At 45.3% G+C, this 27,621-nt stretch overlaps 1 long non-coding RNA gene across 1 annotated transcript; it reads left to right on the forward strand.

Moving 5' to 3' along the window:
• The first annotated feature begins 12,161 nt into the window (after positions 1–12,161).
• LOC140479415 (uncharacterized) lies at positions 12,162–20,242 on the forward strand. The gene is made up of 2 exons (XR_011961026.1): positions 12,162–12,196; positions 19,370–20,242. It is a non-coding gene; the product is annotated as an uncharacterized lncRNA (long non-coding RNA).
• The last annotated feature ends 7,379 nt before the right edge of the window (positions 20,243–27,621 follow it).

The following is a 27,621-nucleotide window of genomic DNA, read 5'->3' on the forward strand; positions in this document are numbered from 1 at the left end:
TGCACACAGTTCTGGTCACGACATTACCAGAAAGATGTGGATGCTTGGAGAGGGTGCAGAGGAGGTTAACCAGGATTGTCTCATATGGAGGGTGTGAGCTCTGAAGAGAGGTTAAGTAGATTAGCATTATTTTCAATAGAAAGTTGAAGATTGAGGGAGTTCCTTCTAGAGGTCTACAAAATCATGAGAGTTATAAACAGGGTGGATAGCAAGAGGATTTTTCCAAGAGTGAGGGGCTCAATTACTAGGGACTATGGGTTCAAGTTGAGAGGAGAAAGGTTTAAGGGAGATATGTGTGGAGAGTTCTTTCCGCAGAGAGTGGTTGGTACTTGGAACACGTTATCAGCGGAAGTGGTAGAGGTGGGTATGATAGCATCATTAATGATGTATCGAGATAGATGCATGAATGGGCAGGTAGCAGAGGGATACCGATCCTTGGAAAATTCATGATAGGTCGAGATAGAAGCTGTGGATCAGGGCAGGCTTGGAGGGCCAAAGGGCCTGTTCCTGTTTTGTAATTTTCTTTGTCCCTTGTTCTTTGACCTGAGAAAGCTCAAAGGAACAGAGTGATCTTGGGGTACTTGTCCACTGGTCCCTGAATGTGGCAAGACAGGTTAACAGAGCAGTTATGAAGGCACAGGGGACATGCCTTTGTCATTTCAGGTAATGGTTATAAAAGCAGGAAGGTATGTTGCAGTTAAGCAGAACATTGGTTAGGCCACAGCTGGAGTACTGTGTGCAGTTCAGGTCACCACACTGTAGGAAGGATGTGATTGCACTGGATGGGGTGAAGAGGGGAATCACCAGGATGTTGTGTGGGATGGAACCTCTCAGTGATGAAGAGAAATTGGATCAGCTCGGGTTGTTTTCTTCAGAGCAGAGAAGGTGGAAGGGGGACCTGATCGAGGTGTATAAGGTTATGAGGGGAATGGACGGGGAGGAGGGAAAGCAGTTGTTCTCCTTTGTGGGAGGGTCAATAACAAGTTGGTTCACATTCAGTGTGAAAGATCGGAGGTTTCAAGATGTTTTGAGGAAATTGTTTTTTACCCAGAGGGTGGTGTGAGTCTGGAATGCACAGCCTGGGAGGGTAGTTGGAGTGGGAAACCTCACAAACTTTAAAAAGTACTTAGGTGAGCAGTTGAAATTTCATAACATTCAAACCATGGGCCTCATGTTGGAAAGTGGGACTGGTGTAGGTTTAGTGCAGTTTGACTGGTACACAGTTAATGGGCTGAAGGGCCTCTTCTGTACTGTGTGATTTTATGATTGTATTGTGTGCAGTTTTGGTTTCCTTATCTGAGGAAGGATGTTCTGGCTGTGGGGGGAGGAAAGTGAAGGTTTACCAGACTGATTCCTGGGATGACAGCACTTAGATCTGAGGAGAAACTGGATCAGTTTAGGATTATATTCACTGGGGTTTAGAAGATTTAGATGAATCACATTGGAACCTTTAAAATCCGAACAGGACAAGACCAGAAAAACACAGGAAGCATGTTCCTGATGTCTGGAGAATCCAGAACCAGGAATTACATTTTAAAGAAAAGAGAAAGGCCATTTCAGACTGAGAAGAGGAGACATTTCTTTCTCCAGAGAGTGGGAAGCTGGTGGAATATTCTGTCACAGAAAGCAGTTGAGATCAAAACATTAAAAGTTTTCAAGAAGGAGATAGGTCTAAAGGGACTTAGGACTAAAGGGATTAAGGTTATGGGGAAAAAGTGGGAACAGGGGACTAAGTTGGATGATCAGCCTTGGTCATAGTGAATGGCAGAGCCCACTCGAAGGGCTGAATGGCCTACTCCTGCTCCTAGTTCCTTTGTTTCTGTATTTGAGAGACTGTTCATGAACATGGAAAAATATGGAATTATAGAGTCATAGAGTCATCGAGTCCTACAGCACAGAGACAGGCTTTATGGTCCACACTGGTCCATGCTAACCAAAATGTCCATCCACTCTAACCCAATTTCCCTGCACTTGGCCCATATCCTTCGGAGTCTTTCCTATCCATGTATTTGTCCACATGCCTTTTTAAAAGTTGTTAATATACCTGCCTCAATCACTTCCACTCAGCGCTAACTCCACATGTGTGACACCCTCTGTGTAAACAAGTTGCCCCTCAGGTTCCATTTTATTCTTTCCCCTTTAACCTAAAACTGATGCCCTCTAGTCTTCAATTTCCCAACCCTGGGAAAAAGACTGATTGCATTCACCCTATCCATGTCTCTCAAGGTCTTATACACTTCTAAAAAAACCCCTCAGTCTCCTACACTCTCAGAAAAAGTTCCAGCTTGTCCAACTTCTCACAAAAACTCAGACTGTTGAGTCCTGGCAACATGCTTGTAAATTTCCTCTGAACTCGTTCCAGTTTAATAATATCCTTCCTACAACAAAGTGACCAAATACTCTAAGTGCGACCACACCAACGTTCTGTACAGTTGCAACATAACTTCCCAACTTCTATACTCAATGCCCTGACTGATGAAGGCCAGTGTGTCAAAAGCCTTCATCACTGCCCTGTCAAACTGTGACTCAACTTCCAGAGAACCGTGTACCTGAAGTCCTTAAGACCTTACCATTCACCGTGGTACTCCCACCTCGATTAATGTTCCTAAAGTGCAAGACCTCACAATTATCTCTCTGAACTCATTTTGCCATTTCTCCGCCCATTTCTCCAGCTGATCAAGGTCCAGCTGAAATTTCTGATAACCTTCCTCAATGTCTATTGTAATGTCATCTGCAAACTTCCCAGTCATGCCTTGCAAATTCTCATCCAAGTTACTGATATAGATAACAAAGAGTAATGGACCCGGCACCGAGCCCCGAGGCACTCCACTAGACACAGGCCTCTAGTCTGACAATGATCCTTCCACTATTACCCACTGCTTCCTACCTCAAGCCAATTAGGGAAAAGTATTTGTCTTTGGTCAGGAATTAGTTTGGAGGTAGGAGGCAGAGAGGGGGGATAGTGTGTGCATCTTCCAATGAGGATGATGTGAATAGTGGTATCCCCAGGGATCTGTGCTGGGAGCTCAGCTTTTTATGATATTTCTCAATGACTTGGATGTAGAAACAGAGAGCCATACATCCAAGATTGCTGATCACACTGACAGAGGCAGCTTGGAGGAGGTTACAGAGATAGGGAGGGTGGAGGGCAGAGTGGGATTTGCGAACAATGATGAGAACTTGAAAACCAAGGTGTTGCTGGGCCAGGAGCCAATGTAGACACAAGGTGGAGGAGGTTGGGGGAACAGGGAGAAAGTGAGGACTGAAGATGCTGGAGGTCAGAGATGAAAAGTTGTTTCTGGAAAAGCGCAGCAGGTCAGGCAGCTTCCAAGGAGCAGGAGAATCAACGTTTCGGGCAAAAGCCCTTCTTCAGTTTGGAGGAACAGGTCTTGATGCAAGTTTGGACACAGGCATCAGAATTTGGGATGAACTGAAGGTTACGGAGGCCATTGCTGTGATGTGTGCCAGAACAACATTGGAATGGTCATGTTTGGATTCCCACAGGCATGACTGAGATTTTCAGTGGCTGGTCTGTATAATATGGAGGATATGGGGCTCAGATCATTCTCAGAGATGTGGCCATGTTTGTAAAGAGTCTGATTGTGCAGCAGACTCCCAGAGAGAGGGATGGAGGTTTTACCAGGAGATGAAGAGGATGGCTTTTATCTTCCCAATATGTTTCACAGTGAGTCCAGGCTCCTCAGTCCTGACTGCTCTTAGCTGCTGTGTTTGTCACTGATTGGAAACTTATTGTCAGAGATTCTGACCACAGCAGAAAGCCCCAGTGTAAAAAATAACTGCAAAGACTGTCAAATCGCAAAGTTGAAACTTCACCAATAGAGGAAGTGAAAGAAGGAGCTCGGCGCAGCTGGATGTTTGTGACTGCGACGGGAGAAACATGTGAACTGTCTGCAATCCCTGGAATCTGACAGCACAGGAGGCTGGTTCTGGGATTTAATTTTTGCAGAAACAGCACAGTGATGGAAAAAGTGTCAGTCACTCTCTCACAAACACACACGCCTGCACTCGGAGATCAGAAACAGAATCCAGCAGCTGCTCTGTCTCCAAGCTGTGAAACCTGCACAGAATTGGTCCCTCATTCAGTTTCTAACTGGCAGGATAGACCAAACAGGGGAGGGAACACAGTGGTGTGTACAGTCGGAAAGGAGTTGCCCTGGGAGTCCTCACCTTTAACTATGGAACCCATGAAGCCTCATGACAGCAGGTCAAACATGTGGAAGGAAACCTCCTGCTGATTACCACATAGCACCGCACTCACCTCCAACCTCAACTGAGCAGTCAATCCTCCTCCATGTTGAACAACACTTGGAGGGAGCACTGAGAGTGGGAATGTTGCAGGATATACCCTGAGTAAGGGACTTCAAATTCTGCCATCAAGAGCTGCTCAGAAGCATCACTACTGAGCAAGGTGGTCACGTTTTACCTGATTCAGCTGCTTGACTGGACCTGGGGCAGGTGGTGAGGGAACCAACAAGAGGGAAAAACATCCTCACTATCACCCTCACCAATCTGCCTGCTGCTGGTGTATCTGTCCATGACAGTAGCAGTAAGAGTGACCACCGCACAGTCGGTGTGGAGACAAAATCCCATCTTCACATTGAGTTTACCTTACATTTTGTTGGGCAAGAGATACGGGATGTCAGGAAGGACTTTGTTTTTAGCAGCAATTGGTATTGACTTGGAAATGAGTGCCCATTCAGGTGAGGCAGGTGAAGACACTCAGTGATTACAATGACAGATTGGATGGGCTCTTGATGGAAATAAACCTGCAAGGCCTTGGGGGCTGAGTAGGGGAGGGGGTGGGACTGACTGGATTGCTCCATGAAATGACAGCATTTCCCTGACAGGCTGAATGTTCTCCCCCTGTGCTGGAAATAGGTCTCACTCAATGAGGGGTTCACAATTAGAGAGTTTGGATGCAGTAAATACAGGACAAATTGTTTCTCCAGGCAGGTGGGTCAGAAACCAGAGGGCACACATTTCAGAAAGGGTCTGAAGGACAAGAGAGAAGATAGGAACATTTTTATCCAGCGAGTTCATGGTGACTGTCTGCAAGGTGAGTGGAAGTGGATTCAACAGCAACTTTCAAAAGGGCATTTGGAGAAATAGCTGAAAAGGAAACAATTGCAGGGTTATACAGGAAGGGCTGGGTAAATGGGACTCATTTGAGTCATTTGGCGAACAGTCACAATCGGCCCAGTGACCTCTGTCTGTGCTGTATAAGAGCTTACACACACTTAGTCTAACCTTTACACAAAGACTGGGAGAAACAGACAACCCAGTTTACAGAAGAGTGTTTTCTCAAGGAAAACGCTCTTGCACCAACTCAGAAAACAGGCCAGATTAGATTTACTGATATAAGTCGTCAATGCAATGGCAAGGAACAACAAAGCAAAAGTAATGAGTCTGAAAAGTATATTCAATAGCACTATCACCAAGAGGGGAAGCGATGAAGGGCAAGTGGTCAGAGAGTATGCTCTAGGGGTCTGAAGGTTCTGCTGTCAATGGTGGGATGGAGGAAGCAACAATGGGCAGGAGACCTGAGAGAGAAGATGGAAGGGGGAGGGAAGGAATGTGAGTCTGCAGCAGGACACAGAGTGATGGAGGAGGGAGGCCATGGAGGCAATTGGCTGGCAGTGAGGTCAGGGGTCATTGTGGATCGACACTATGTGTAAGAGAGGGAAGGACCCACTCGATATCAGACAAGTTGGGGTTTATGGAATATGGCTTTAGGAAGCTGGGAAAAGAAATTGGAATCATGTAGTTTGGAGGTGGGACGAGCGGATTTAGGGTTTCTGAGGTCAAGGGGCTGAGGTAGTGCAGAGACAGACAGTGTTGTTGAAATTGAAATAAGACACCTACATGACGGAGAGGATGTGGGGTTTGCAGCTCTGGTACTGGACAGTCCAGTGGGAAGGAGGTGCATGTTTACTCGTCCTATGGGAAGGTGGCCCATGTATACATCAGCAGAGAGTCATAGAGGTTTACAGCATGGCATCAAGCCCTTCCGTTCAACTCATCCATGCCGACCAAGTTTCCAAAACTGACCTAGTCCCATTTGCCTGTGTTTGGCCCAATCCTCTCTAAATCCTTCCTATCCATGTTCCTGTAAAAATGTCATTGAAATATACTAATTGTACTCGCCTCTACCAATACCTCTGGCAGCTCATTGCACATACACACCATCTCCTGTGTGAAAATGTTGCCTCTCTGGACCCTTCTCATTCTTTCCCCTCTGAACTTAAACCTATTCCTTCTCGTACCGGACACTCCTACCCTGGGGAAAATCTATGACCCTCGTGAATCTATAAACTTCTGAAAGGTCAACCCACAATCTCCTGCATTCCCTGGAAAAACATCTCGGCCTATCCATCCTCGCCTTGTAATTCCAGCCCTCCAATCTTGATAACATCCCTGTTAATCTTTCTTTTATCCAAACCAATGTGAGTCTGCAGCAGGGCACAGAGTGAGGGAGGAGAAAAGTCATGGAGGCAATTGGCTGGCAGTGAGGTCAGGGGTCATTCTGGAACAACACATGGAAAGACAGGGAAGAGAAAACGCCATATCAGACAAGCTGGCGTTTATAGAATTTGGCTTCAGGAAGCTGGGAGAGGTCATTGGAATCATATAGTTAGAAGACGGGACAAACAGGAATTAGGGTTTCTGTGGTCAAGGGGCTGAGGTAGTGCAGAGACAGACAATGTCATTAAGACTAAAATAAGAGTCCTACGTGATGGAGAGAATGTGGGGTTTGCAGCTCAGGTACTGGACACTCCCGAGGAAGGAGGTCCATGTTTACTGGTCTCTTCTGAAGCATCCAGTGGGAAGGAGGTCCATGTTTATTGGTGCCTATTGGAGGTTCCAGTGGGAAGGAGGTCCATGTTTACTGGTCATATGGGAAGATGGACAATGTAGACATCATCATAGAGTTATGGAGGTTTACAGCATGGCATCAGGCCCTTCAGCTCTACTCATCCATGTCGACCAAGTTTCCAAACCTGAACTTGTCCCATCTGCCTCTCAGGTTCTTTCTAATTCTTTCCCCTCTCGACTTAAATCTATTCCTTCTAGTACTGGACTCTCCTACCCTGGGTAAAAGACTTTGACTATTCATCTTATCAATGACCCTCATGATTCTATAAACCTCTCTCTGATCACCCCTCAATCTTCTGCATTCCCTGGAAGAACATCTTGGCCTATCCATCCTCGCCTGAAAATTCAAACCCTCCAATCTTGGTAATATCCCTGTTAATCTTTATTTTATCCAAACCAGTGTAATAACTTCCTTCCTATAGCAGGGTGAGCAGAAATGTACACAGTGTCCAAATGTGGCCTTCCCAATGCCTTGTACAGCTGTAACATGATGTCCCAGCTCCTGTACTCCCTGCTTTGACCAGTGAAGGTGAACGTGCCAAATACCTTCTTCACCATCCTGTCTACCTGTGATATCACTTCCAAGGAACTATGTACCTGTACCCCTCAGTCTCTCTGTTCAACAACACTCCCCATGGCTCGACATTAATTGAGTAATTCCTGCCCAAGTTTGTCTTACCAAAAGGTAACTCCTTCCATTTGTCGAAATTAAACTCCATCTGGCTTTGTTGACCCACTGGCCCAGTTGATCAAGATGACATCGCACTCTTGGATAACCTTCTTCCCTGTTGACGATGCCAACAATTTTAATGTCAGCCACAAACTTACTGCGCATTTCTGCTATTTTCTCATCCACATTGTTCATATAAATGATTAGCAACAGTGGATCCAGGATCGATTCTTGTGGCAGACGGTTGGTCACTGGCCTCCAGTCAGAAGAACATCCGTCTCTCACCAGCCTCTGCCTCCTACCATCAATTTTATATCCAATTGGATCGCTGTCCCTGGATCCTATGTGATATAATCTTACTGAACAGTCTGCCATGGCGGGGGGATCCTTGTCTAAGGCCTTGCTAAAGTCCATGTAGACAGAGTGTACTGCTCCACCTTTGTCTACCTTCTTGCTTACTTCTTCAAAAACTCAGCCATCCATTCATTTCCGTTGGAAAGTCCAGTGATTAGGAGGCCCAGGTTTACTGGTCTCAATTGGGAGGTTCAGTGGGAAGGAGGTCTATGTCTCTCCATTGGGCAGCCCCGTGAACTGAATTCCATGCTTGTTGGACTCTGTTGGAGTGTCCATTACATCATGGATGCCATGGTTGGTGTGTGGTCAGTTCCCTTCTGTTGTAACTGTGATGCTCTGAACATCATCCCAGTGAAACACCTTGACTCAGAGACTGATCATGGAATGCGAAGAAGAGGCGAAGGGATTGGAACATGTTGTGAATGGACAGGATGGGTCACTGGGTCAGAACATGTCCTGCCCCTTTCCCTCCAGCTCACACTGATGGCCTGAGGATCTCATCTCTCTGCTAGGCCTTCATGGAATGAGGTTTGTGACCAAACCACTCCCCAGTGAGAATAGACCAACAGCACAGAACTGCCCTTCATTTGACAAGAATCTGTCCATCTTGAGAAGAGAGGCTAAACCTTGGTCACTGTGGGAAATGGGGCCTTACTCCAGGAAAAAAAAAACATGCTTCTGGGGTCAAAGGTTAACATCCATTATTGGGACAGAGCAGAGGGAGATTTATCCTGCATTCAACTGTCATCACCTGGGACACTGTGAGAAAGGGAGAGAAGCGAGACAGAGAGAGAGAGTTAGAGGGAGAGTGTGTGTGCAATTGAGGGATAGAGGGAGGAGCATCTGAGACAGTGTGAGATATGTGAGGGGATCGAGAGAGGTAGAGGGAGGTAGAAATGGTGTGGTTGATGGAGAGAGAGAGTGAGAGAGAGAAAAAAAAACAAGATGTGATTGAAAGGGATGGAGACAGAGAAAGAGGCAGGATTGGTGTGATACTAAGAGTGAAGGGAATCGGGAGAGAGAGGGTCAGGTTGAGTGTGTGAGAGAGAAACAGACATGAGCATGTTTAGAGACAGAATGACAGAGAGGGAGGGTGTGAGACTTAGATTGGGATGCAGAGAGTGAGGCAGAGAGCCAGAGGGAGGAATAGAGAGAGACAGATAACATTTGGAGGCTTTCAATTGAAGCGAGTGTTGGAGCGAGTGACGGAGACATAGAGAGTTGGAGAAATAGAGATTATCTGCGGGAGTAAGGAACCGTGAGTAGGTTGGAGAGAGTGGCTATGAGAGAGAGAGAGAGAGAGATAGAGAGAGAGAGAGAAAGAATATGAAAGAGATTAAAAGTGGGAGAGAGAGATAGATGTCGAGAGATAGAAGTGGCAGATGTGAGTCAAAAAGGGAGATCGAGAGAGAGAGAGAGAGGTGGACAGGTCATGGTCACCACATTCTGTGAAGGATGTGATTGTACTTGAGAGGGTGCAGAGATTTACCAGGATGCTGCCTGCAATAGAGAGTCAGTTATGAGGAAAGATTGGAAAGGTTGAGGTTGTTTTGCATGGAGCAGTGAAGGTTGAGAAAGAACCTCATTGAGGGGTATAAGATTATTCAGGGCTGTGATATGGTGGATAGGAAATAAAAGCATCAATAAAACAGTTATTAATGTGATTCTCAGAAATGTGTCATTATTCTAGTCACAAACAACTATTTCCCAGTGAAGGCGTCCATCCTGCTGAATATTAGATACAGCTGGGCTTTGCAGAAATATTGGGCAGTTGGAGTGTGAAGTTGGGGGCAAGAATCACAAAGTTAGTACGCAGCTACAGTAAATGAATCCGAGAGTGCAGAGCAGATTTCCCAGGATGCTGCCTGGCCTGGATGGTCTGAGGTATGAGGAATGATTGGAAAGGCTGGGGTTGTATCTCTTGGAGCAGTGAAGGTTGAGAGGGAACCTAATAAAGGGTGACAAGATTATGAGGGGTAGAGATAAAGTGGACAGGAAGGCAATTTTTCCATGTGTAGAGGGATCAATACCCAAGGGCAGAGGTTGAAGATAACACAGACATAGAAAGATAGAAACATGGAGTTGGGGAAGTGTCAGTGTTAGCGTTAGGGTTAGGGTTCGGGATTGGACCTGTGAGAATGCTCTGCCACTCAACATGATCATGGCTGATCTCTCCCTCAATGCCAAGTTGGGATTAGTGTTGTTAGATCATGGATGACCAGTACAGACTTGTTAACTGCTGCTCATGTCATCGAGCTTCTGATTGAGAGAGGGACAGAAGACACACATAGTGAGTGCGTGAGTGAGTGAGTGAGACAGTGTGTGTGTGCGTGTGTGTGTGTGCGTGTGTGTGTGTGTGTGTGTGTGAGAGAGAGAGAGAGAGAGAGAGAGAGAGAGCATGTGTACATTGTGAGATTGAGTGAAAGAGGGCGAGGCATTTAGCTCTTGCTCCAGGACTCAGAGTTCCAATATCCTGGAATAATGCCTGCTCGAGAGATCAATTAGAGATTGACTGGAGGGAGGGAGACAGACAAAGAGTGAATGAGGTAATGAGAGATTGAGGAGACAAGGAAAGAATGATTGAGGAAACAGGTAGAAAGATAAGTGAAGGAGAGGAATGGATCATAAGCGAGAGAGAGAGAGAGAGAGAGAGAGAGAGAGAGAGAGAGAGAGAGAGAGAGAGAGAGAGAGAGAGAGACCAACCAACACAGAAGGAAAGGGAGATAGACAGAGTGTCAAACATACATGGAAAAAGGGAAAGATATACATGATTATATAATTGGGAGAGGACAGAGACGGAAATGGAAATAGAAAAGAGGAGGTAGTCAATAAATGACAGGAATATATTCAAGTGAAAGGTAGAAAGAGGAAAATAGGAAAAAGGAGGGAGGAAGTATGAAAAGGAAGGATGAGAGACAGAGAGAAGAGGAAGTGTGAGGGGCTGACGTGGCTCTCTCTGTCTGATGCCATTTACATACTGAGGAACACCCAGTCAGACTCTCACAGGCTGCAGCTTTATAAAGCAGAGCCCAGTGAAGGGAGAGTTTATCAGGAATCAGGCACAGGCACAGGAGCACACACCATGATTTCACACATCCAGCTGATCTGGCCCCTGGCATTCTGTGTCGCACATACAAATCTCTCTCCTTCCACCTTGAATCTTTAGCTGCTCTCCATTTCACTTCAATTCCACTGACTTGTGATTGAAGGAAAAATGCTAAAACCAGAGGAATGCTCAGTGTCTCCAACAATCTCTCATTTGACAGTCTCTTTCTGTGACAGTTCTGACTTCACTGTGTTTTTCTCTTTGACCCCTCAGGTATCAGTGGGGACATCATCATGACCCAGTCTCCCCCAGTGCTGTCAGTGGGACTGGGCCAGACCGCAACACTCACATGTAAATCCAGTCAGAGTGCCAGTGGTGATGTTTCCTGGTACCAGCAGCGAGAAGGGCAGAAACCCTCTCTCCTGATCTACGATGCAACAAGTCGATTCACAGGAGTCTCCAGCAGATTCACCGGGACACAAGTATCCAGCACACATTTCACCCTGACAATCAGCAACGTTAAGAATGAGGATGTCGCTGATTATTACTGTCAGTACGAGTCCAGTGCTTACACAGTGATACACAGCTGTACAAAAACCTCAATACACATATCACCACCTTCTGTACTGACACATCCCACTGCTGTATCTAATATATATATATATATATCTGGACACACAGTCCCAACTCCTGTACTGACACATCCCACAGTTATATTAGGTGTATAATAATGGACACACAGTCCGGCCATCTGAACTGACATATCCGACAGTTAGATCTAAATAAAACTGAGCAAATTACCCCATGCTGGGATTGGCACCGTCCACTACACACTCCAGTCCCTGTGGTGTCCACTACTCACTGAAGGCCTCAAGGTTCCCCCTTATAATCCATGGCCACATAAGAGAGATCAAGAGAGAGGGGGCGGGTGCTGGGGTGGGGAGCGGACAGAGAGAGAGAGAGAGAGAGAGAGAGAGAGAGAGAGAGAGAAACAGAATGAGAAACACAGAGCGAGAGAAAGACATGAGTGACAGAGAGAGGCAAAGAGAAGGTGAGAGTCAGTGACAGACAGAAAGTGGCAAGAAGAGGATGAGAGTGAGCGATAGACAGAGAGGGACAGGGAGAGGGTGAGAGTGACGGAGGGAAGCAGATAGCAGAGGTTTTTGTACAGCCTCTGCACTGTGAGCTCTCACTGTGGCCTACGTTCGGTAAAGGAACCAAGCTCAGACTGAGTAAGTAAACCTCAATCCTCCGTTATTAAATCGTTCAATACTGAAATGTTGACTAAAACACAAATACTGAATTGTTGAAGGTGTTTAAGGGGAGCTGCAGTGAATGAAATGGTTGATTGAGGAGCACTGTGTCTAACAGGGTGTATACCTGTATTTCTTTGTCCCATTGCTCCGTTAAAGCAGCAAGATATAAGTCAGTCAGTTTTACTCACCGTGTGGAGGAGCTCTGTCCATTTGCAGCCTGTGGTCCCATTCCTGCAGCATGGAGTGAAATCAGTGAGTAACCTCCTGTCAGTCTCAGTGTGACTGACACGGGCAGAGTTTGATGTGAGCTCTGGCTCCCTGCCCCAGTCTCTGATCTCACTGACCTCAGCAGCAGCAGCAGCAGCACAGTGAGACACCGAGCTCCCACCTCCCCAAGCTTTAACTCTGCTCAATCACACAATCACAGAATTGTTACAGTGCACGAGGAGGTCATTCTGCCCATCCTGTCTGGACCAGCTCTCTAAATGGGCAATTCACTGAGTGTCATTCTCCTGCCTTCTCCCTGTCACTCTGCACATTGTTCCTTTTCAAATAACAGTCTCATTCCTTTTGGAATGTTTCAATTGAAGCTGCCTCCACCCCACTCTCAGGCAGTGCATTCCACACCTTAACCACTCACTGGCTGAAAATGCTTTTCCTCATCTCATTTTTGATTATTTTACAAATTACTTTCAATCTGTGGCCTCTTGCTGTCAATCCTTTCATGAGTGGGAACATTTTCTCCCTATTTACTCTGTCCAGAACCCTCCTGATGTTACGTTCCTCAAACAAATGTCCTCTCAGCCTTCTCTTCTCCAAGGAAGACTATCCAAACTTCTCCAATATATTTTCTTAACTGACTTTCCTCATCCCTGAATTTTCCACATAAATTTTCTTAGCTCATCTGCAAAATAATCACAGCCTTCATGAGCTATTCACGTTATCTATTCCCCCTGGTCCCTTTTGCCTGCATTTGGATCATTTCCCCCTAAATCTTTCCTCTCCATGTATCTGTTCAAATATCTTTTAAATGTTGTAATCAGACTCACCTCTATGATGTCCTCTGGCATATCATTCAATACACGCACCATCCTCTATGTGAAAGAGATGCACCTCAGGTCCCTATTGAATCTTTCCCCTCTTGCTTTAAACTTCTGCACTCTAGTTTTGGACTCTCCTACCTTGAGGAAAAGACTTTGACCTTATCTATGCCCATCATGATGTTATAAACCTCTAAAATGTCACCCCACAGCCTCTGACCTTCCAAGGAAAATAGCTCAGGCCTAACTGGCCATTCTTTATAACTTAAACCATCCAGTCTTGATGACATCCTTGTCATCTTTATTACACTCCTTCCAGTTTAATGACATGTTGCCAGTAGCAGGGTGACCAGAAATGTTTCCTGACCAATATCTTGGAGAGCTGTAACATAATGTCCCAACTCCATTACTCAATGCCCTGACCAATGAAGGCAAGTGTACCAAATGCACTCTTTATCACCCTGTCTACATATCACTCCAGTTTCAAGGCACTATATGCCTCCACCCCTTGGTCTCACTCTTTGAGAACTCTCCCTATGCCCTACAATTAACTGTGTAAGCCCTGAACTAGTTTTTGTACCAAAATGCAACACCTCATTATTATCTCAATTTGGAATGTAAATGTACTCTCAAATAGCCTTCATCACTGCCCATTATGCCGCCAATTTTGGTGTCATCTGCAAACTCACAAACCATACCTCCTATATGCTCATTCAAATGTTTTCTATAAATGACGAACAATGATGAACCCCGAACCAATCCTTTTACCACACCGCTGGTCACAGGCTTCCAGTCTAAACAATAACCTTCTACCACCACATTGTCTCCAACCATTAAGCCAATTTTGTATCAGTTGGCTTGCCCTCCCCGGATCCCATTTAATCTAACCTTATTTACCAGTTGTCCATGCGGGAACACGTCAAAGGCCTTGCTAAAGTCCACGTAGACAATGTCTACCACTCTGCCCTCAGCTATCTTTTTGGTCATGTGTTAAGAAAACTCAATCAAATTTTTGAGACTCGATTTCCCACTTACAAAGCCTTGTGGACTATCCTTAATCAATCCTTGTCTTTCCAAATGCATGGTAAATCCTATCTTTCAAAATCCCCTCCAACAACTTATTACCCACTGATATCAGCCTCACCTGTCTAGAATTCCCTGGGTATTCCTTGTAGACATTCTTAACTAACAGCACAACATGAGCCATGCTCCGGTCCTCCAGTACATCACCCGTGGCTGTTGATGATATAAATATCTGACCAAGGGGTGTCACTGTCTCTTCCCAAGCTACACTCAATGACTTCACCTCCACAGCAATGAGGTCCATGGATTAATCACCTTCTGGCAGAAGATATTCCGCCTCATCTCAGTCCTCATGAGTTACCCCTTAACTTTGTGGATGTGCCCACTGGTTCGAGTTTCTCTTACGAGTGGAAACATCTTCTTCCCGCCCACTCTATCCAGGCCTCTCAGTATTCTGTAAGTTTCAATGTGATCCCTCATGTCCTTCTGAACTCCATCAAGTACACATCCAGAGTACTCAACCGCTCCTCATCAGACCAGGCTGGCACCCCCAGGGTCATTCTTATAAACCTCCTCTGGACCTCCCCCAATACAAGCACATACCTCCGTAGATACAGGTCCCAAAACTGTTCACAATATTCCAAATGCAGTCTGACCAGAGTCTCATAGAGCCTCAGCAGTACACACCTGCTCTTGTATTCTAACTCCGTTCAAATGAATGATAACATTTCACTTGTCTTCCTATTTGCCAACTGAACCGACATGATAACCGTCAGAGAAATCTGAAAGAGGACTTCTGAGTACCTTGATGCTTCAGAATCCCAAATTTCCCCGTTTAGAAAACAGTTTAAGCTTCTATTCTTCCAACCTAAGGGCATAACCTCATACTTTCCCACACTGTATTCCATCTGCCACTTCTTCGCCCACTCTCTGAGCCTTTCCAAGTCGTTCTGCAGCCTCACTACTTCCTCAACTCTGCCTGTCCCTCACCTCATCTTTGTGTCATCAGCAAATTTAGGAACAATGCCCTCAGTTCCTTTTCCCGATCATTAATATATAATTAATTGTTACATGAATAGCTGAGGTCCCAACACTGCCCCCTGCTGAACTGCACGAGGCACCTGCTGCCATCCTGCAAAAGACACATTTATTTCCACTCTATCCATGTCAGTACCGGGCCCCAAACCCCATGGGCTCGTATGTTATTTAGCAGCTTCTTGTGTGGCAACTTGTCAAAGACCTTCTGGAAATCCAAATATATCATATCCATTGGCTCTCCTTTGTCTAACTTGCTCATAAACTCCTCTTATTACAATGAATTCCAGCTTCTCCCTCACGAACTGCAGGGTGAATTCTATCATATTGTGGTCACTGCCCCGTCAGGGTTCACTCACCTTCAGCTCCCCAATCAGGGCTGCCTCATGAAACATCACCAAATCCAGAATTACCTGTTTCCTAGTCGGTCTACCAAAAACTGTTCCAAAAAAGCCTCTCGCAGACGTTCCATGCATTCCTTTCCTTGAGATCCATTCCCAACCTTATTTTCCCAGTCCACCTGCATATTGCAGTCCCCATGTCTATTGTAATAATGCCTTTCTCACTTGCCTTTTCTATCTCCTGATTTATTTTCTTACCCACATCCCGACGAGTGCGAGGAGGCTTGTACATAACTCCCATCAGGATCTTTGTTTCTTTGTGGTTTCTTAAGTTGACTCACACAGACTCTATGCAGTCTAACTCTATATTTCTTCTTGCTGTCAATTTAATTTCATTTCTTAATAACAGAGTCAACCTGCTCCCCCATACCCCCATCTACCGATATTAGAAACGTAGAAATATAGAAAATTGCTGCAGGAACAGGCCATTCAGCCTTTTGAGCCTGCACCACCATTCAATATGATCATAGCTGATTATGCAATCTCAGTATCCCATTCCCACTCTCCCCCTTACCCATAATTCCCTTCAGACTCAAGGACACGGTCCCCCTGGAATATATCGAACAAACTGGCCCCAGCAGCTTTCTGTGGCAGAGAATTCCACAAGTTCACAACATCTGAATAACTTACCCCTTATTCGTGAAGTTTGACCCTGAGTTTTGGATTTCCCTAATATTGGCAACATTCTTCCAGCATCAAGCCTGTCAAATCCCATCAGGATTTTATATGTTTCCGTGAGATTCCCCTCATTCTTCTAAATTCCAGTGAGGACAAGCCCAGTTGATCCAGTCTTTCCTCATATGTCAGTCCTGCCATCCCGTGAATCAGTCTGGTGAACCTTCGCTGGACTCCCTCAATAGCAAGAATGTCCTTCCCCAGACTCGGAGACCAAAACTGTACACAATACTCAAAGTGAAGCCTCACCAAAACCCTGTATAAATCTGCAAGACATCCTTACTCCAACACACATATCCTCTCACTGTGAAGGCCAACATGCCATTAGCTTTCCTCACTGCCTGCCGCACCTGCATGCCCCCTTTCAGTGACTGTTCCACCATGACACCCAGGTCTCATTGCACCTCACCTTTTCTTAAACTTCCACCATTCACTAATAATCTGACTTCCTGTTTTACCACCAAAGTGGATAATCTCACATTTACCCAAATTACATTGCATTTGCCAAGTATTTATCCACTCAGCCAGCCTGTCCAAGTCACCCTGCAGCCTCTTAGCATCCTCCTCACAGCACACATTGCCACCCAGCTGAGTGTCATCTGCAAGTTTGTAGGGATTGCATTCAATTCCTTTGTCCAAATCAGTTATGTATATTGTGAACAGCTGGGGTCCCAGCACTGAACCCTGCGGGACCCCACTCATCACTGCCTGCCACTCTGAGAAGGACCCATTTATTCCAACACTCTGCTTTCTATCTGCCAACGAGTTCTCTCTCCATGTCAATACATTACCGCCAATACCATGAGGTTTTATGTAACTCACTAATCTCTTGTATGGGACGTTGTCAAAAGTCTTTTGAAAGTCCAGAACACAACATCCACTGAGTCCTGAGGGAGGGTCACTCAATCAAAAATGCTAACTTCGCTTGCTCTCCACAGAAGCTGCCAGACCTGATGAATGTTTTCATCAATTTTTGTTTTTATTGTCCACTGATTCAACCTTGACCATTCTCCACTGATAACATCCTCAAAACCTTCCAGAAGATGTGTCAGGCCTGATTTCCCTTTCGTAAATCCATGCTGACTTGGACCGATCCTGTCACTGCTTTCCAAATGCTCGGTTACTGTATCTTTAATAACTGACTCCAGCGTTTTCCTCATGTATAATTCCTCATTTTCACTCTCCCTCCTTTTATTAAAAAGTGGAGTTATATTGGATACTGTCCAGTCCATTGGAACTCTGTCCGAGTCTTCAGAATGCTGGAAAATGTTCACTAATGTGTCTACAATTTCTACACCCACTTTCTGAAGGACTCTGAGTTGCAGAGCATCAGGCCCTGGGGATTTACAAATTTTGATACCGTCAGTCTCCACAATACCACATCCCAACTGATAAGGATTATCTTCAGTTCCTCCTTCACACTTGACCTTCTATCCCCTGGCATTTCCTTTCAATAGGATGTGCATCCTTGGATATTCAGTTCAAATCCCTGATCCCCTTGCAGCCATGTCACTGCACTACAGAGTCATTTACCTTGTTTCATATACTCGATGCATCGAAGTACAACACCCTCAGTCATGCACTGACTGCCTTCTTCTCATAATTATCTCTGTCAGAAATCATAGAAACCCTACTGTGTTTTAGCAGGCCATTCAGCCCAGTCTGACCCTCCAAAAAGTATCGCACCCACCCTACAATTCCCATAGATAATCCTCCTAACCTACACATCTTTGTGACAATGGGAGGAAACCCAAGTAGACACGGGGAGAATGTGTAAACTCCACACAGACAGTCAGTTGGAATTGAGTCTATGTCTCCGGAGCTGTGAGACAGCAGTGCTAACCACTGATCCACCATTCCACCCTGCTCGGCATCAAGTTCAATTCCTGATCTTTTCCATACTCTCCATCCTATTACATGGTCTGGATGCTTTCATAAATTCTCATGAGCCCCTATCTTCCTTATTTACCTTGGATTGTGTGGTACCACTTTGTCTACCGTATTCCAAATGGTTCGTGTGTTAAAAGACAATGCTTTTACGTTTGTTCTTTTGTTGAGTTTCTCTGCACTTTTATGTTTCCTTCTTACAATATGACATTCACAATATTCTGTCCTTTCCTTTTATTTTCTGGTCACAATCAATCCCATCACTAACCAGTAAGCCGACATTCTCCTTTGCCATCCATTTTCTCATTTTCCATCCAACTGTCCCAGTTATTTTCTATTTGAATCACATTCAGACTGATATTTATCCCTGACAAACATCACTCAAAATGTTCCTTGGTTCATTGTTGCTTGTGAGATCTTGTTGTGTACAATCTGGCTTCCACATTTCCTACATTACAACAGTGACCACATTTCAAACAAGTCCCACACTGTCTGCAAATGTCTTGGGAACAGCATTAATCTTTCTTTTCTTTGGATGAACTGGGAGTCTTTCAGATGTGAAAGATGCCGTTCCAATATTGCACAGGCTTCCTCCTGAACTACAGTTTCTGTTTTGTCCCTCTCTTTTGTGAAAATAGATGGAAAGTTTTCTTGAGGAACCATTGCTCCATCTTTTCAGCCAGGCAGTTACCAGTTTAGTAAAATGGTTTGTTCCCAAATGAAAACTTTTACACTTGTTCCGTGGTTCTCCATTTCCACCCTCCTCTCAATCTCACTGAGTTCTGATCACTGTCACTGAAATGCTCCCCCATTGATAGCCCTTCCAGCTGCCCACACTCATTCCCTAAACGATGGTCCAAAACTGTCCCTTCTCTTTCACCATCACCTTCTCAGGGGCAATTAGGGATGTACAATAATGGCCAGTGACACCCACATCCCAAGAAGCAATTTGAAAAATGCCTGTTCTTTTATGGGGTTTATAGGGGTTGGATAAAAATGATCAAAATGGATTGTTTTGCCGGTTCATGTTCAGAGAGTTGAAATCTCTTTGAATGGCAGAGATTAAAATTGTTTCTCTTGTCTTTCAGGCCGTGACAACTCTCAGCCCAAGCTGACCCTGCTGCCCCCCTCCCTGGAGCAGGTCAATGCCAAGGGCACTGCCACCCTGGTGTGCCTTGCCAATCACTTCTATCCCGATGAACTGGAGGTGCAGTGGAAGAAGGATGGTGCAGTCATTTTGGACGGAGTTCAGACCAGCAACTACCTGCGAGCTTCGGACAGCACCTACAGTGTCAGCAGCCTGCTGACCCTCTCTGGGTCTGACTGGGAGTCCAACGCTCGCTTCTCCTGTGCCCTCACCCACGTGACCCTCCCCTCTCCTCTCAGCAAGAGCATCAGGAGATCAGAATGTGCGTAGAGTGTTTGAGACAGTCCACAGAGGAGACGCAACTTTAAATAGAACAGGGCTGAGCTGGCAGGACAAAGGTCATTGTCAGCTCTGAATTTCATCTCTCTTCCTTCTCAGGACTGGCTCAGAGACACTTCTGAGGTTCAGCGGTTAAGGCAGGTCACTGGGACAGTGTAAAGGTGATTTAATTTGTATCTAACCCCGTACTACCCCTGTTCTGGGAGTGTTTGTTGGGGACAGCATTGACTTGTGATGTCAAGTCAAACTCCTCGATACTCAAGACTGTCAGTTGTACAAAATCAATGTGAACCTCAGAAGTCTCTGCTTCAGTAAACCAGATCTCCTTCCTGCTCAGCTGCCAGTTCCAATTTAAGTTTCTGTCAGTGTTTAAAAGGACAGGATTCTCTTTTTTTTGAGAAAATCTCCACAAGTGTTTTCCTCAAGCTCCATTGTGGCAGTGAATTTGTGTAGCTTCCTCTGTCTGGGTCGTTAATTGCAGTCCTTTTTCTGTCAATGTCAATCTGGAAAGGGGAATAAAGATGAAGAAGATTCAGTTTCTGTCTCTGAGTGCTTTGTATATAGACTGCTCCAGCCTCAGTTGATTGGCTACGTTTCAGCTAATGGTTGTCATGGTTGGCTGCTTGGATGGTCAATCAATGACACATCAGCTAAAGACTGGATTTGAGCCAATCTTCAATCATTTTCAAGAGATCCCTTCGACCTGGAATCTGTCAAGTTGACAAGATTCGAAACAGAACAGAAACTGAAATCTGCTGGGGCCCAATCATTCCAATCTGACGCATTTCCTCTTCACTCTGTTGGTCCAGATCCAGCTGGTGGGATCGCACTATGCTCACTTTGCTGCTGCTGAGTCACATTTCAAATGAGCTGAGGCCAATCACAGACACTGGAGGCTTCAGTCATTACATTCATTTCTCCCACGCTCGCCTGTTCCTCACAGTGACAGCTCAAAGCTGAACTGAGTGACAACTTAGCTCAGAAAGATGATCAGTCAGAATCTTCCATCATACATGACTGTCTTTAGGTCTGTGTCTCTGAGTGTGGGTGTGACTGCTACCCAGTACTGTCTGTCGGCGTCTGTCCCTGAGTGTGGGTATGACTGCTACCCAGTACTGTCTGTAGGTGTTTGTCCCTGAGTGTGGGTGTGATTGCTACCCAGTACTGTCTGTAGGTGTGTGTCTCTGAGTGTGGGTGTGACTGCTACCCAGTACTGTCTGTAGGTGTGTGTCTCTGAGTGTGGGTGTGACTGCTACCCAGTATTGTCTGTAGGTGTGTGTCTCTGAGTGTGGGTGTGACTGCTTCCCAGTACTGTCTGTCGATGTGTGTCCCTGAGTGTGGGTGTGACTGTTACCCAGTTAATGTCTCTGAATTTGTGTCTCAGCTTTCCTGCATTTCATAGTCTCAGAATCATAGAGATGGACAGCACGGAAACAGACCCTTCGGTCCAAATCGCCCATATCGACCAGATGTATGAAACTAATTTGGACGCATTTGCCAGCACTCGGCCCATATCCCTCCAAACCCTTCCTATTCATACACCCATCCAAATGTCCTTTAAATGTTGTAACTGTACCAACCTGCACCACTTCCTCTGGCAGCTCATTCCATACATGCACCACTCTCTGTGTGAAAAAGTTGCCCCATAAGTCCCTTTCAAATCTTCCCCCTCTCACCCTAAACCTATGTCCTCTAGTTCTGGACTCCCCCACCCCAGGGAAAACGCCTCGTCTTTTTACCCTATTCGTGGCGCTCAATGGTTTTATAAACCTCTATACGGTCACCCCTCAGCCTCCGACATTCCAGGGAAAACATCCCCAGCCTGTTCAGCCTCACCCTATTGCTTGAAAAAAACGCAACACTGGTAACATTCTTGTCAATCTTTTCTGACCCATTTCAAGATTCACAACTTCTTTCCGATAGGAGGGAGACCAGATTTACACACAACATTCCAAATGTGGCCAAAACAATGTCCTGTGCATCCACAACCTGACCTCCCAACACTTGTATTCAATTCTGACTAATAATGGAAAGCATACTAAATGCCTTATTCACTATCTTTTCAACCTGTGACACTAATTTCAAGGAGCTATGAACCTGCACTCCAAGGCATTTTTGTTCAGCAACACTCCCCAGTACCTTACCATTAAGGCACGGTGGCTCAGTGCCTCAGTGATTAACACTGCTATCTCACAGTGCCAGAGTCCTGGTTCAGTTCCAGCCTCGGATGACTGTCTGTGCAGAATTTGTACATTCTCCATGTGTCTGCGTGGGTTACCTCCCATAGTCCAAAGATGTGCAGTTTGGGGAATTAGACATGCTGAATTGTCAAATGTTCAGGCATATATACGTTAGGTTCATTAGTCAGGGTTAAATGTAGAGGAGTAGGGTAGGGGAATGGATCTGGATGGGTTGCTCTTCAGAGGGTCGCTGTGGACTTGTTGGGCCAAATAGCCTGTTTTCATGCTGTAGTAATTCCATGATTAAGCATCTAAATCCTGGCCTGATTTGACTTTCCAAAATACAGCACCTCGCATTTATCTAAATTAAACTCCATCTGCCACTCATCGGCCCATTGTGCTCTGCGGTAACCTTCCTCACTGCCCAGTACATCTCCAATTTGGTGTCATCTGCAAACTTACTAACTGTACCTCCTATGTTCACATCTAAATCATTATGTCAACGACAAAAAGCAGTGGACCGAGCACTGATCACAGGCCTCCAGTCTGAAAAGCAACCCTCCTCCATCACTCTCTGTCTTCTACTTTCAAGCCATTTCTGGACCCAAATACCTAGTCTCTCTGTTTTTCCATGTGATCTAACCTTGCAAACCAATCCACCACAAGGAAACTTGTTGAATGCCTCACTGAAATCCATACAGATCACGTCCACTGCTCTGACATCATCAATCATCTTTGTTACTTCTTCAAAAATCTCAGTCAGGTTAGTGAGTCATGATTTCCCAGGTACAAAGCCATGTTGACTATCCTGAATCAGTCCTTGTCTTTCCAAAGACATGTAAATCCTGCCCCTCAGGATTCTCTCCAACAATTTGCCCACCAACTATGTCAGGCTCACCAGTTCCTGATTTTTCCTTACCACGTTAGCTAAACTCCAGTCTTCCAGCAACTCACCTGTGACCATTGATGATAGAAATATTTCAGCAAGTGGCCCAGTAATCACTTCCCCAGCTTCCCACAGAGTTCTGGGGTGCACCTGATCAGGTCTCAGTGATTTATCTATTTTTATGCATTTTAAGACATACTGCACTTCCTCCTCTGTAATATGGACATTTTTCAAGATGTCACCATCTATTTCCCCAAATTGTCTAACTGCTGTGTCTTTCTCCACAGTAAACACTGACGCAAAGTACTTGTTTAGTATCTGCCCTATCTCCTGCAGTTCCACACATGGGCTGCCTTGCTGATCTTTGAGGGGCCCTATTCTGTTAATTATTTCTCTTTTGTCCTTAATGCATTTATAAACTCCCTTTGGATTCGCCTTTGCCCAATTAAGCAAAGCTATCTCATGTTCTCTTTTTGCCATCCTCATTTCTCTCTTAAGGAGGAGGAGTTAGCAATTCTGGAAAGTGTGAAAATATGTAAGTTCCCTGAGCCAGATGGGATTTATCCAAGGATTCTCTGGGAAGCCAGGGAGGAGATTTCCGAGGCTTTGGCTTTGATCTTTATGTCATCATTGTTGAGAGGAACAGTGCCAGAATCCTGGAAGATTGCAAATGTAGTCCCCTTGTTCATGAGGGGAGTAGGGACAAAACGAGTAATTATAGACCAGTGAGCCTTACTTCGGTTGTGGGTAAAATATTGGAAAAGGTTAGAAGAGATAGGATTTATAATCATCGAGAAAGGAATAAGTTAATTAGGGATAGTCAACACGGTACCTCCGGCCTCACAAACCTTATTGAGTTCGTTGAGAAGGTGACCAAACAGGTGCATGAGGATAAAGTGGTTGATGTGTTGTATATGCACTTCAGTAAGGCATTTGATAAGGTTCTGCACAAAATACCAAGGCATGGGATTAAGGGTAATTTAACAGTTTGGATTAGAAGTTGGCGAGCTGTAAGAAGACAGAGCGTGGTTTTTGATAGATAATGTTCATCCTAGAGTTCAGTTACTAGCGGTGTACTGCAAGCATCTCTTTTGGGGTCACTGCTGTTTGCAATTTTTATCAATGACCTGAATGAGGGCATCGAAAGATGGGTTAGTAAATTTGCAGATGACACTGAGTTTTGTGGAGTTGTGGATAGTGCTGAAGTATATTACAGGTTACACAGGGACATGGATAAGCTGCAGAGGTAGCAAACACAGAGTTTAACGCAGAAAAGTGTGATGCGATTCACTTTGGAAGGAGCAACAGGAATAAAGAGCACTGGGCTAATGGGAAGATTCTTAGTAGTGTAGATGAGCAGAGAGATCTTGGTATTCATGTACACAGATCATTGAAAGTTTGATATGAGAAAGTGAGGAATGCAGATGCTGGAGATCAGAGCTGAAAATGTGTTGCTGGAAAAGTGAAGCAGACCAGGCAGCATCCAAGGAGCAGGAGAATCGACGTTTCGGGCATAAGCCCTTCTTCATTCCTGAAACGTCGATTCTCCTGCTCCTTGGATGCTGCCTGACCTGCTGCGCTTTTCCAGCAACACATTTTCAACTCTGTTTGATAGGGTGGTTAAGAAGGCTTATGGTGGGTCAATTTCTATTGGTAGAGAGATTGGATTTAGGAGTCATGAGGTCATGCTGCAGGTGTACAAAAATCTGGTTTGGCAGCAATTGGAGTATTGCATACAGTTGTGGTCACCGCATTAAAAAAAGGATGTGAAAATTTAAGGGTTCAAAGGAAATATACGAGGATGTTGGCTGGCATGGAGGGAAGGCCTTATGAGGAAAGGATGAGGGTTATGTGGCTATTTTCATTCGAGAGAAGAAGGTTGAGAGCTGACTAAATTGAGACATACTAAGATAATCACAAGGTTAGATAGGGTGGACAGTGAGAGCCTTTTTCCTCAGATGCTGAGGGGTCATAGGTTTAAATTGAGGGGTGATAGATATAGGAGAGATGTCAGAAGTCGTTTCTTTACTCAGAGACTAGTAGGGGCATGGAATGCACAGCCTGCAACAGGAGCAGACTCGCCAACATTAAGGGCATTTAAATGGTCACAGGATAAACGTATAGGTGAAAATGGAATAGTGTAGGATAGATGGGCTTCAGATTGGTTCCATCGGACGGTGCAACATCGAGGGTTAAAGGGCCTGTACTGCGCTGTCATGGTCTATGTTCTGTGTTCTCGATATGACATTGCTCAGCACCGCCCTCTCCAGGACAACAAATAGCAGGCAAATCAAAGCTTGCCCCATCCCAGGAGAAATCAAAATAAATGACATACAATTCAAATGATTAAACTGGTGAGGCTTAAATTCATCTCTTTGAAAGACTGGAGCCTCGGCCATAACATGGGTGAACCTGCATTTTCAAATTGCAAGGTGGAGTGCCCTACAGATCAGGCACAAAATGAATGAGACAAAGACCGAACAAACAGCTACCAAGGTGTGTCACCAAGCTGCAATTTTACGGGCGGCACGGTGGCACAGTGGTTAGCACTGCTGCCTCATTGCGCCAGAGACCTGGGTTCAATTCCCACCTCAGGTGACTCTCTGTGTGGAGTTTGCACATTCTCTCCCCGTGTCTGCGTGGGTTTCCTCCGGGTGGTCCGGTTTCCTCCCACAATCCAAAAATGTGCAGGTTAGGTGAATTGGACATGCTAAATTACCCGTAGTGTTAGGTGTAGGGGTATATGTAGGGGAATGGGCCTGGGTGGGTTATGCTTCGGCAGGTCGGTATGAACTTGTTGGCCCAAAGGGCCTCTTTCCACGCTGTTACTAATCTAATCAATTTGTCAGAAGAACTCAAGAGAAAGAGTGGGTATAAGAGGGTAAGACAGACAAGGGTCAGATGTCATTGAATGCACCATAAATGCAATAAAGCTGATGGGATAGAGCAGGGCAATACTGTAAACAATGTACTGCAGGGGGCAAGAAAGGATGTTGAGCAACATAAATGCTTAAAATTGGGAAAGAAAGTTGTATAAAAGAAATGGGAAAGGCCAATGGGATTTTGTAATGAACATTGAGTGGGAAGAGATGGAGGGGAGAGTGGCCAGGACAGCTGTACTGAAGAATTGTTAGGTCTCAACTGGGATATGGTGGACAGTCATGTGCTTCCTCGAGAGGCAATGCAGAATGGGACAGGGATAGAGGATCTCGGTTACAAGGAAATGCCAGAAAAGGATCTCGAGGAGGGAGGAAGGGTATTCTGATAACAAAACGTCTTTATAAAATCGACACAGTTATTGTAGATTTACTGTCAATACCGACAAATTGAAAGGCAAAATGACACATTCTCTGGTCATACACCAGGAACAGGAAGGAGATCAGGAAAGATATTTTGATCTAGAAATTGGAATTTAGCAAGTGCTGGTAAACTGGGTCCTCCATTCAAAATGGGACAGAATTACTTCTTGGAATTTGAACAGGTCCGAAGCAAAAGAGCAAATTAGGATCAAATAGTCATTTGAGAATATTGAACTGGCCTGAAAAATGCTCGTTTTTTGGAAGCTTTTCATTTTGCCCTCATCAGGATAATTGTAAAAGAACCAATAAAAGGAGAAAAGCATGACATTGATATTGCATCTGAGGAAAGTGCTGACAGGCTGAGGTGTTATCACCATGAACACACCAGTTTCAATATTGTTTCCCTTCACTGTGGCCTGTCTTGTAAATTGTCCTGATGCATGCAAGGCAAAAATCTTCTATAAAATGTTTTGTTTTTTGAAACATTCAAATTAGGATCAGTTTGGAGAGAAAGAATGAAGATGGAAATGTATTAAGTTAACAATGAAAATTGGTCTAAATTCAGCAGAGACCAGGATAGTTTCACCTTGAACTTAAGACAGGAATTACCAGGTGATATTTAATCTTTGGAATGATTTAACCAACTTCCACCAGTTTGATTGTTTGAATTGCTCATCAGTTATTTTGATGTCTCCTGGGATGGGAAGGACATTGATATGTCTGCTATTTATTGCCCTTTCCTAACTATCCTGGAGAGGGCGATGGTGAGCCATGAGTTTCTCGAAGAGGATCTGACAGTGGGACAAGATCATGTGCTGGGCCTGAGTACAACTGTCCCTCAGGAGAAAGAGCTGTGGCACAAGGAAAAGCCTGTGAGTGGTGGAAAGGCACAGGCAGACCGGCTAGGCTGCAGAGGGGCAGAACCAGTTTTGACGAATGAGCTGTGGTCCTTCCGAGCTGAGTTGCAGATTCAGGCTTTCAGGGCAGCACAGCTTACACTGTTACTGACCATAGCTCCATGACTGATGAGGCCTGACCCAGGAGAACATCCACGGAAAGCTGCCTCCTGTGTGTCTGATGTGTCTGTGTGTCTCTCAGACGTGACTGAGCAGACAGCAAGGGTTTCAGCAGCAACAAAGGTGTTACTCTAGTGCCCCTCCCACTTTCACCCATCGACTTACAAACTCTTCTGGGGAAAGGGCTCAGCACCTGCCAACACCTGCTTCAATTTGTCCTACACCCTACATTAAGACAACTGATCCCACTGCCCCCTGCCCCTATCATCTGTTCACTATCTCTTTCCTTAAGGCACTATCTCTGGCTGGGAAACAGCTCAAGCCTCCCCAGGTGGTCTCATTCCTCTCAGTGTGGGCTGGGATGGGGAAGCAAGGCAGGCTATTGGACCGGGAGGTCTCAGCCTGGTCTCAGTGGGGAGCACTCTCCCCTCACACTCACAATGTAGCAGTCAGGGTGGATGAGCCATTGGGAAACGCAGGGTTACAGGGGTAGTGCAGTGGTTTGGATCTGGGTGGGATGCTCTTCAGAGGAT

This window comes from Chiloscyllium punctatum, chromosome 7, assembly GCF_047496795.1.
Source record: "Chiloscyllium punctatum isolate Juve2018m chromosome 7, sChiPun1.3, whole genome shotgun sequence".
In the NCBI taxonomy this organism is placed as follows: Eukaryota; Metazoa; Chordata; class Chondrichthyes; order Orectolobiformes; family Hemiscylliidae; genus Chiloscyllium; species Chiloscyllium punctatum.